Source organism: Lissotriton vulgaris, chromosome 1_1 (assembly GCF_964263255.1).
Source record: "Lissotriton vulgaris chromosome 1_1, aLisVul1.2, whole genome shotgun sequence".
NCBI lineage: Eukaryota > Metazoa > Chordata > Amphibia > Caudata > Salamandridae > Lissotriton > Lissotriton vulgaris.
This window is the reverse complement of record NC_141685.1, coordinates 415,536,131-415,548,169: the sequence shown is the minus strand read 5'-3', so window position 1 is coordinate 415,548,169 and position 12,039 is coordinate 415,536,131. Positions and strand designations below refer to the sequence as shown.

The 12,039-nt window shown below is 51.9% G+C and overlaps 1 pseudogene; it reads right to left on the bottom strand.

Moving 5' to 3' along the window:
- Positions 1-9,273: 9,273 nt before the first annotated feature.
- LOC147747285 (uncharacterized) lies at positions 9,274-11,297 on the bottom strand (annotated as a pseudogene).
- Between the last annotated feature and the right edge of the window lie 742 nt (positions 11,298-12,039).

Sequence of the window (12,039 nt, the reverse complement as noted above, 5' to 3'; positions counted from 1 at the left end):
GACGACACACACACCTATTAGGACATGACACAGAGCTCCAGAGGCGGATAGCATGGAGTTAGGACCTACACTCACTTCACTTGCTCTCGCCTGCTTAGAGGCAGTGAGGATTTTAAAATTGCGTATTTCTTGTGTGTTTTTATTTTTAACTCACTTGTACCTGCTTCTGTGTCCCCGATCCTTTGGGCACTTTAACACTCCTTCCTGGGCAAACTGAGGGCCGATTTAGGGCTCAGCTCGGTTGCAGGCAGCTTCCCCGGGGGCGCCGACTTCGACCGCCATCTTTGGGCGAAGGGCTGGGTTAGTGCACTAGTGTTCGGGCGAGTGGCGGCCCGGGCGCTATAAAGTGAAGCAAGAATACAGCGCGACTTGCACTAGAACACAGAGCTCCTGAGGTGGATAGCCGGGAGCTAGGACCTGCACTCACTTCACTTGCTCTCCCCTGCTTAGAGGGAGTGAGGATTTTAAAATTGCGTATTTCTTGTGTGTTTTTATTTTTAACTCACTTGTACCTGCTTCTGTGTCCCCATTCCTTTGGGCACTTTACCACTCCTTCTTGGGCAAACCGAGGGCCGATTTAGGGCTCAGTTCGGTTGCAGGCAGCTTCCCCGGGGGCGCCGACTTCGGCCGCCAGTTTTGGGCGAAGGGCTGGGTTAGCGCACTAGTGTTCGGGCGAGTGGCGGCCCGGGCGCTATAAAGTGAAGCAAGAATACAGTGCGACTTGCACTACAACACAGAGCTCCTGAGGCGGATATCCGGGAGTTAGGACCTGCACTCACTTCACTTGCTCTCCCCTGCTTAGAGGCACTCAGGATTTTAAAATTGCGTATTTCTTGTGTGTTTTTATTTTTAACTCACTTGTACCTGCTTCTGTGTCCCCGATCCTTTGGGCACTTTAACACACCTTCCTGGGCAAACCGGGGGCCGATTTAGGGCTCAGCTCGGTTGCAGGCAGCTTTCCCGGGGGCGCCGACTTCGGCCGCCATCTTTGGGCGAAGGGCTGGGTTAGCGCACTAGTGTTCGGGCGAGTGGCGGCCCGGGCGCTATAAAATGAACGCCATATCACATCCGCGCAGCGGGCACCGATGGCGCGCCGGAGGCGCACCAGAGTCAAGCCCGTCTGGGCCCGTCCGGGCCAGACCGGGCTTAGGGCCAGTTATTATGCCTGTGGCCTCCACACAGCAGATATCATATTCCAGGGAAGTTCTTATTTTGTTACAAGATAAGGGAGGCTCACTATGCCGCCAGTTTGAGAGTTTCGACAAACAATACAGGCGGTGCAAGCTTTGTCCTAATCCCACCTTAGCGAGGGAAACTGGCGAGCAGGGTCATAAGGATCTCGGCATGGCACTTCTGAATTGCAGGTCCCTACCGAAGCACGCAGTAGAGATCAACCTAATGATTCAAGATGGAATCTCGATGTATTGTTTTTAACTAAGACGTGGCTATCCCCTAATTCTGAGTTCGATATCGCTGCTGCCATCCCGGAGGGATTTCTTATTCAGTGTCAACATAGACAACAAGGGAAAGGAGGTGGACTTGAGTCTACAAAGACAAACTCACTTGCAGAATCGAAGACTGCGAAATATCAGACTCAGAAAGCGTCCGCTTCAGTATTCAGATAACGCCTAACAACTCTCTCTCAGACTGCTTATTTACCGCCCGCCGGGCTGCATAAGACAGTTCATAGGATCTTTACTGGACACTACTTTAGCTGCAGCTGCCTCATCATCTAATTTTATGATTCTAGGGGATTTGAATCTGCATTTTGATGACCCGAATGATAAAATTGCCACAGACCTCTGCTCTGACCTTAAATCGTTCGAGCTGAATCTTATAAATAAAGAGGCAACGCACGTTAAAGGTCACCTTCTAGACCCAATATTCTCCAATAGTAGTCAGTTTAATTCTAGTCCCCCTCTTCCCGTTCCCTGGTCCGATCATTTCTTAGTACCATTCTCCTGGAAAACCTGCACAGATACGCGACCTGTAGCAATACCTCGCACTCTAGAGGGGGCTTGGCCCAAGCTATCCCTGGAAAGGCTGACTCTTACACTTGAACAAACTGCCCCTTCAACAGAGCCAGATCCATTGGTGGCAGATATAAGCTTTCGTAAGTGGCTGAACAACTCCCTGGATGCGGTACTACCGCTTAAAAAAGTAACAAATAAAAGTAGTACTTTTAAATCACCGTGGTACACTTCAGAGCTTAGAGATCTCAGAAAAATTTGCAAAAAACTGGAACAGAGATGGTGGAAAGACTGGGCTGTTAATAACAAAGCGGACTACCGATCTGCCCTGAGACTCTATAAAATCTCTCTGAAAAAAGCTCAGGTGGCTTTTTTTGAAAATAAAATTAATTTGTCATCCAATTCCTCTAGTGAAACTTTCAAACTAGTTAAACAACTACTTAAGGTTCCTTCTCCTGTAAGCATCCAGGAATGCACAGAAGTAAGATGTAACCAGCTAGCTGATTTCTTTGATTCCAAGATACAAAGAATCCTTGACAGTCTACCTAAGAATATCTCCACTTCCGACGGTGACACTCACCTGGTGCCTACGTCTGGCCCCTTGTTGGACTCCTTTAGTTGTATTACCAGGGAAGACTTCTGTAAAGCCCTATCTTCCTTGAAAAGTGTCTCCCCGTCTGATCCTGCACCCATGTAAATCCTTAAGCGGATTGCAGACACCATTGCCCCGTTAGCAACAGAGCTGCTAAACGCCTCATTCACCTGCGGGGTTGTGCCACCTAGTTGGAAACAGGCCATGGTCAAAACCCTTCTAAAAAAAACAGGGCTTGATCCTTCGGACCTGGCCAATTTCCGTCCGATCTCGCTGCTACCCGGCCTTGGCAAAATTGCAGAAAAAATGGTCAACCAGTAGCTTTCTGGGTTTCTTGAAAACAATAAGCTGCTGAGTAACTCTCAAACGGGTTTTCGCCCGGGGCAGGGCACTGATACAGCCCTGATAGTGGTGGCGGAAGAGGCAAGGTGTATCTTAGATTCAGGGGGATCCGCAGTCGTGATCCTCCTGGATCTAAGCGCAGCATTTGACACGGTGGACCATGAAATCTTAACACACCGTCTCGCAAGACTGGGCGTAGCAGGAATGGCTTTGCAATGGCTTACATCCTTTCTGAATAATCGATCGTTTCGGATCTGGGAAGGCGGTGCACTGTCTAAATCTACCCCCCTCCATTGTGGAGTCCCTCAGGGCTCTTCTTTGAGCCCTACCTTGTTCAACGTATATATGGCCCCTCTGGAGGAGGTGGTGGCTCTGTTTGGGATCAAAACAGTCACCTATGCGGACGACACTCAACTAGTCGTCTCGCTAACCCAACACGAGGGATGTTTGGACAATCTCTCTGCTTGCTTTGCCGGAATATTCTCCTGGATGACCAGTTCGCGGCTTAAACTAAATGGAGCAAAAATGGAGATCATGCTACTGGGCCATCACTTTACATCTCTCCCCAAATCCACCTCGCCCTCCTGTTTGGGTGAGTTGGCCGCACCTAGAGATAAAATTAAAAGCTTAGGGGTGTGGTTTGAGCCCGACCTAACCTTTAGGACGCAAGCACAGAAAATCGCAGGCACTTGTTTTGACCTACTCCGAGCTGTGCGGAAAGTTCTTCCACTCCTGCTTCCCCAGTCCAGGAAATGGTTTATCTAGGGGCTAATACTATCGAGACTGAATTAGTAACGCCCTGTTTTTAGCAGCTCCTGAAGCCACCATCAATATCCTTCAACGGGTGCAGAACGCAGCAGCCAGGCTGCTTACGGGTGCCTCAAGAAGATCTTTGGCCAGACCGGTCTTGAGAGCACTTCACTGGCTGCCAATACGCGAAAGAATCATCTTTAAATCGCTATGTATCACTCATAAGGCTCTCCAGGGCAAAGGACCCCCGGTTCTCAGGAGCTTGATCTGCCCATATAAGTATTCCTGGGCTCTCCGGTCGGACTTCGGAAACCTGGCCAAGGTTCCCAGAGTTAGGAAGGTGCGTACAGGGGGACGCCGTTTTTCGGTAAATGTGGCAAAGACTTGGAATTCCCTCCCTAGCCGGATCCGTACCGAACCTTGCTATCTCAAGTTTTGAAAGCTTCTTAAAACATTTCTTTTTCCCAAGGACCCCTAAGTAACCGGTACCCCTCTTCAGTTTGTTCTTAGTTCTTTTCTGGTAGCGCTGGGACGCTCTCTGGCAGCCATGCGCTTTATAAATCAAATTTCATTTAATTTCATTTCATTTCATGACAGTCCCCAATTCCACATAGGCCATAGCAAGCACCATGTGGTACTCTGGGGCACATTATTTGCAGATGTTGTGGCACCAACGATCATGGTGCAGGCAAAGTCGGCATACATGAATCTACACTCAGCAAGTGGACACTGCTGTTCACCCCATAATAGATCACCCACACCATCCCAACGCTGAATGACCATGTGGAGGCCAACACATCTGGCAATGGGGAAGTACAGCAGGGAGTATCTGCTCAGTAAGGCCAGGGTGGCACAATACCTGATACAAGCACACATCACAGCAGGCACTCACATGACACAGCACAGCACAGCAACACACGCACATCGCATGGCTCACCGCTGCCACAGGCCCTGTACACATGCATCCACTCCAAGCAAAAGTCACTCTCCCCAGATACACACCAGCCCTGCCTTGCTTGCCATGCTCCTTCAGACGTGCATCCAGGTCTGGATGAGTCACTGCCAAGATGCGTGCCATCACTGGAGTCATGCTGCGCCGTGCCAAACGCCCGGTGCGTGGTAGCATCCCCAATGTCATCTCAGCCACGGTTTTTGCAAGCCGACTGATGTCGTCCCACCTCTTGTGGCAGTGTGTGCGTCAGTGGTTGGATACCCCCAGGGCTCGCACCTTTGCCGCAATGGCCCTCCACACGGCCTTACGCTGGTTTACCTTGAGCTGCATGTATGAGAGTAAAGAAGGGTTAATGACCAGTTCCACAATGTCAGGTACCAACATCTATCAGTACAGTAGCAAGACCCAGACCCAGGACCTATTGTAACCTCCCTCCCTCCAAAACTGGGGGAGCCCTCACAGGGCACTTTGCATGGCCCACACAGATGTGGTTGCATGCACACATTAGGGCGTAGAGGGTCCAGGATAATCTCACAAATGCAAGATGCATCAACATAATATGCTTTGACAGAAGTGTGTAAGTCTGCAATTACACAGGGCACAGATGTGGCATATCTAATATTCAGTGAGAAGGAACTGGTGCAAGGAATATGTGGTGTTTTTCGTTTGTGTGGGCAGCCACTGGTCCGACTCTCTGGGTCACACTGAGTCAGACAACAGGGCCACACAGAAATACTCACACAAGCAATTACTGTCCTGGCACCTACATGGCAAACATTCGGTGGCTCTGTATGGCTGACAATGTAACACTCCCCACTCACACATACAGGTGCAGGCATGGGAAAGAGTGACATTTTCACACACACACTCCCTCGCCCTGGAGACAGCTTGTATGTCAGTGTTTGACACAACCCCACACCCTCAGGCATATACTGCAGCAGCACAACTACACATCTGACACCCCCCTGCCCGACAGCTACCTTCATGGTGACTTACCACAACATTGGGACCACCAAACAGCCTTGGGTACTGTGCCAGCACCTCGTCCACACGGACCTCTAGCTCCTCGCTGGTGAATGGACTGGCACGGATCTTCTCTGTCCTTGCGATCCCTGTGCACGTGGAACACCTGTGGCGGAAGAGAGAATGGTGAGGGGTCCCAGGCAGCAGGCTCAGGAGGCAGCAGCAGGAGAGGGTCCAAGGCAGCAGGCTCAGGAGGCAGCAGCAGGAGAGGGTCCCAGGCAGCAGGCTCAGGAGGCAGCAGCAGGAGAGGGTCCCAGGCAGCAGGCTCTGTGAGCAGTGGAAATGTGAGGCTCACTCCCACAAACTTATAGCACCAATTGGTTGTCCAGGTCTGCCTCTTTCAAAATCATCCAATGACCGCCTCCGCGGTGGCGGAGCACACCTTCCGCGTTGTTCAAATGTGCATCATGCCACCGCGATCATCGCTCCCATTGGCTGTAGGCAATGCTCCATGGCGGTGATGCACAGCGAGTGCCCGGGGTGCGCTACCGCAATGGTGCATCATTCAAATGTATCCAATGACCGCCTACACGGTGGCGGAGCACACCTTCCGCGTTGTTCAAATGTGCATCATGCCACCGCGATCATCGCTCCCATTGACTGTAGGCAATGCTCCATGGCGGTGATGCACCGCGGGTGCCCGGGGTGCGCTACCGCGATGGTGCATCATTCAAATGTATCCAATGACCGCCTACACGGTGGCGGAGCACACCTTCCGCGTTGTTCAAATGTGCATCATGCCACTGCGATCATCACTCCCATTGGCTGTAGGCAATGCTCCATGGCGGTGATGCACCGCGGGTGCCCGGGGTGCGCTACCGCAATGGTGCATCATTCAAATGTATCCAATGACCGCCTACGCGCTGGCGGAGCATGCCCACCACCATGTACACATGTCCATATGCCAATGGCTTCCGCACTGGTGATGGGGGTGGTGCTGGTGTCACACTGCCGGGGACAGGCGGTTGGTACCGCGATTCATGCGGCGGAGCATGCCTACTGCCATGTACACCTGTCCATATGCCAATGGCTTCCGCACTTGTGATGAGGGTGGTGCTGGTGTCACACCGCCGGAGACAGGCGGTTGGTACTGCGATTCATGCGGCGGAGCATGCCCACCGCCATGTACACATGTCCATATGCCAATGGCTTCCGCACTTGTGATGGGGGTGGTGCTGGTGTCACACCGCCAGGGACAGGCGGTTGGTACTGCGATTCATGCGGCAGAGCATGCCCACCACCATGTACACATGTCCATATGCCAATAGCTTCCGCACTTGTGATGGGGGTGTTGCTGGTGTCACACCGCCGGGGACAGGCGGTTGGTACCGCAATTCATGCGGCGGAGCATGCCCACCGCCATGTACACCTGTCCATATGCCAATGGCTTCCACACTTGTGATGGGGGTGGTGCTGGTGTCACACCGCCGGGGACAGGCGGTTGGTACCGCTATTTTCATGACCATTAATAGCTACTGTCTAAGAACACAGCAGCAACATGGTGAAGGGCACATCATTGTGCACACTATGCCATACTTCCATGTCATCCACAGGTGGACGCACATTCAGTGTGACACACTTTGGTCTGTGGTCACTGGCATATTAGTTATGCATTTGATGGCTGATGATGCTTCACACTCTTGAGCTGGTGTTAATGATGTAGTACAAATCAATTTGTTGTGGGTCAGTGATGACCTTGCCAAGGCTTGTGTCACTGCATTGTCTCATATCAGACTGGTGCATTCATAAAAGCTCATGCACACAACTGAACGTTTTCCTGATACTGTGATCATTGTGTTGATGGATGTGTGCAGAGTTTAGATGATGCACAGAGGTGTGACAGGTACAGCAGATGGGTGTGATACAGACATGGTAATTTCCAAAACATTGCCGGATGTTGCTGAACCTTGCATGCACATGTGAATTGTGATCTCCAGTATATGCGCTATCACATTCTCCGATGTGTTTGTGGCACTTGTGTATTGACAGTGGAGAGGTGTGCCCTCTGTGTGTATCAAAAGGCCAGCCATGTAACCTGGTGTGCCATGCATCTCTCAGGCAGTCGATGTTTTTCCATGCCATCATTGATGGTATGTGCTGTGGTCATCTCATGATGGTTGTCACTGACATTTACTATTTTACTTCTCAACTAGGAGGAGGCCAAATCTCCTATGTCACCTGACAGTGCTGGAGGACATGGAGAATATTGCAATAATACGGAAATTCCGCCTTGACAGACCAACACTGAAGATCCTGTGTGATCTATTGGAGCCCCACCTGCAGCCTCGCCGTCACTATACTACGGCATTCACACCCACGTACAAGGTGATGGCAGCACTCCACTTTTTTTGCGACAGGTTCCTTCCTGGTGGCACCACAGGCAACAGAGCACATATATAGGAACCGCAAACATTATCATTCTATCAATGTGCAGGTGGTGTGCCTTGTGGACATGACCATTTCTCATGTGTGTGCGAAGTATCCAGGCTCGGCGCATGATTCGTACATCATGAGGAACAGCATGGTGCCCCAGATGATGGAGAATCTGCATCTCGAGCGTGCTTGGATGTGGGTGAGTATGCATACTGATATGGTGTGCTGTGTGTTACCTGCTGCACTCTGGCTGTGCAACATTTCAATGGGTGTTTGTCATTCACAGGTGACTCAGCATATCCCAGTAGGCCATGGCTGTTGAGCCCCCTCAGGAATCCAAGGACTCCGGCTGACATCCGCTACAATGACGCCCATGGCAGGACCAGACGGGGAATCGAACGGACTTTTGGCCTGCTGAAGTCTAGATTCCGCTGCCTTGACAGGACAGGAGGTGCACTGGCATACTCGCCTGGGAAGGTATGCAAGATCGTTGTGGCATGCTGTATGCTGCACAACCTGGCCATCCACAAGGGGCTCCCCTGCTCCTGGACGATGGTGGGGAACCAAGGCCACCACCTGCTCAAGGACCTGAGTCTAGTGATGAGGACAGTGGAGAGGATGAAGGAGTAGACCTGCGCCAGCAGCTCATCGAACGCTACTTCACTTGAAGGTGGGTGACGAGGTACAACGTGTACATTGTGTGGTGTGGTTGCTGTTGTTGTGAAGGGCTATGCGCTGGTGTAACAGACAGGCACAGGTTCAGTCACCTGTGTGTGCTAAAAGTGACATTGACGTTCCATATGTGAACGTATGCTGGACCCTATTTGTTCACACCTGCAGCCCATTGTCTAGTGAGCCTGTAGTGTATTGTGTATGTTTTGTGTAGTGTTCTGCCTGTGATGCCACAATGAGACTAGTGACTGTTGTTCTGTTGTGTCTCCCTAGGTGCAACAGATGAATCCTGCACTACATACTGTACATCATTTGGACACATCATGGACATTGTCAACATTGTAAATATTGCACTAAAAACGATACTGCACAAAATCTGGTGCATCAGGTATTTTATTTTGAAAGTGGACATGTGATTTGTGCGGGAATATTTACATGACAGTGGGGAATGAGCAGTGAGTTGACAGTCTTGTTCAATGAGATGCAAGAGTAGTGTCCACATGGATGTGGTGACCCAGTCCAACAGATGGGTGCCATTGCCAAGGAAATGTGGGTAAAGACAGTCCAAACAGTCAATGCAGTAGGGAAGAGGGTTGTCATCACGGCTGGCTCCGTGACTGGCGTGTGGCAGGTTCTTTGCCTCTGGAGACTCCCAGGCTCTTCTTTGGACGCCCCCAAGATCTTTTTGGCAGTGGGGGGCCTGCTGAATGGCCAGCGGCATGAGGGGACTCGTCCCTCTCTGTTGGTGCAGGGGAGGATGGTGCACTGTCATCCTGCGGCACAACAGGAGGGGACGGAGATGGTGGTTGGGACACAGGCCTGTTCCTCTGCAAAGCCACTTGCTGGCCCATGAGGTCCACCATCTGTCCAAGGCGGTTGTCGATGGCCCTCTTCAGCAGGATGAGCTCCCTTAATAGTTCATCCGACCGTCCACTTTGTCCCTGGACCTCTTGGTATGCCTCCACTACTCTGGTGAAGTGGTCCAGGGATGGTGTCCACTCCTCCCGAGGTCTGGTGGTGACCCTGGCCCTCCCACCTGCTCTGCTGCCACAGACCTCTTGCCTCGCCACTGTCGGTCCACGCACTCTATCCCTGCCCTCTACAGTAGTTGCTGTGGGCTGCTCATCCCCTGGGACAGGGAGGGTGCTGCAGGTGGTACTGGTGGTAGTGGCAGTGGCGGTGGTGACGGTGGTGGCTGCGGTGGCTGCGGTGGAGGCTGAGGCCGTGACAGCAGGGGTCTACTGCGCTGTTGTTGCAGCAGACATGGTGGTGGGGAGGATGGGGGCCTGGGACCTCTGGGACCTCTGGGTCTGTGGCACACCAGATGGGCCGGGCTGGAACTCATCGTCCAAACTGTCCTGGGAGTCCACATCTGAGAGTCCATGTGCCGGGGGAGGAGACTGGTTCTGCTGGTCGTTGGTCTGGTCCTCAGCAGTGAGTTCTTCATCACCTGTCGAGTAGATAGGGAATGGTCAGTGTTGGGCACTGTGCAAGTGCTGTCTGTACACTACACAAATATGAAGTCAGCAGTAGTACAATTCATGGTGACACTGTGTGTAATTTCATAGTGCAGAGGAACATCATTTACTCATACATGTTGGATGTCAATGCATTGCATGCAATTGTTGCTGCTTTTCGGGATGTAGGTCTCCCACACACACACATCAGGAAGAGTTAAGATAGCTACCTACCTGTTAGGTGAGGGTGGACAGTGCAATGGCTGACACATGCTCCTGGGTGGGGGAGGCCTCCATGCTGCTGGAGTGTGGGCCATGGGGCATGCTGGGAGTAGTGATGCAGGGCCTCCCTCCCCCAAACAGTCCTCCAATACAAGATGGCTACCTACCTGTTAGGTGAGGGTGGACAGTGCAATGGCTGACACATGCTCAGGGGTGGGGGAGGCCTCCATGCTGCTGGAGTATGGGACAAGGGGGATGCTGGGAGTAGTGATGCAGGCCCTCCCATCCCCAAACAGTCCTCCAATACAAGATGGCTACCTACCTGTTAGGTGAGGGTGGACAGTGCAATGGCTGACACATGCTCCTGGGTGGGGGAGGCCTGTATCCTGCTCAGCTGTGGGACAGGGGGCATGTTGGTAGTGGTAGTGCAGGACTCCCTCCTCCATATAGGCCTCCTAAGCAAGATGGCTAGCCACCTGTTGTGTGAGGGTGGACAGTGTAATGGTGTTTTGGTATTGCAAGGAAGTACTTCTCAGTGTGTTGGTGGGCATTTGTTTGTACTTACCAGCCTCAGCTCCCCCGGCTACTCCTGTGAGACTCTCAGGAAGCAGTATGGCAAGCACCTTCTCCTCCGATGGTGTGAATGTTTTCTGTGGGAGGGGAGGGCCACTGCCTGTCACATTTGCCAGCGTCCAGTTCTTACTCCTAATCTCCTTGACAACCCTCTTGAGATCATGTCACCGCTTCATGATTTCCTTCCTGGATCTTGGGGTGGTCCCTACTGCATTCACCATTTGGGCTATCCTTTCCCACATTTGTGTCCTTGTGGCTAATGGTGTCTGTTGGACCAGGCTACCAAACAGTTGTGGTTCAACGCTTACGATCTCATTGACCATGCTTGTCATCTCACTGTCGGTGAATGTGGACATTTTTGGTGTTGTCATGGTGTGTGGTGGTTCAGGTGTTTGTGGGTGCAGGGGTGTGGGTGCAGGGGTATGGTGTTGAGGTGTGAGGTGTGTTGTGTGCTGTGTGATTATATGTGCTGGTGTAAAGGTGGTAATGATGGTGGTGGTGGATGTGTGTGTGTGCTGTGCTCTTTTGCCTCTCCTGTTAGGTGTGGGGTACGGCCTTCTATTCTGGAATGTTGCAAAGAATTGTGGTTTGTGAATGGGTTGGCTTTATACTCAGCTGTGTGGGTGTGTCCAAATGGATTTTGGGTGTCAGGTGTGTTGTTGGAGTTGTCCAGGGTTTTTTTTTGGTTTTTTATTTGTATGTGTGTAATGTAATTGGGGGCATGGCTGATTTTATTTGTGCACTGTTTGGCATCACTGCAGTGCTTTGGCATCGTCCGCCATGTTTTTTATGTCCCGTGTGCTGCGGTGTCTATGCTGCAGCTCTTCTGCTATTTTTCCCATTCACTCCTGTGTTCGACCGCGGCAGTCGGTAACAGCGGTTCCGACCGCGACACCCTCGGGGTTATCTTAGTTTCCCGTGCGGTGTGTCCGCTGTCCTTGCGGCAGGTTGCAGCTTTTCCGCAGCTTTTCCGACTGCTGTGGTCGATTTTTGGCCATCACCGCCCGCGTCGGACGGGTTTGCTTGGGCCGCTACCGCCGCTGTCGGTCTTTAGTGGCGGTTGATTCTAATGTGGCCGGCGGTGTATCCGCGGTGCAGGCGGGCGGTTGGTTT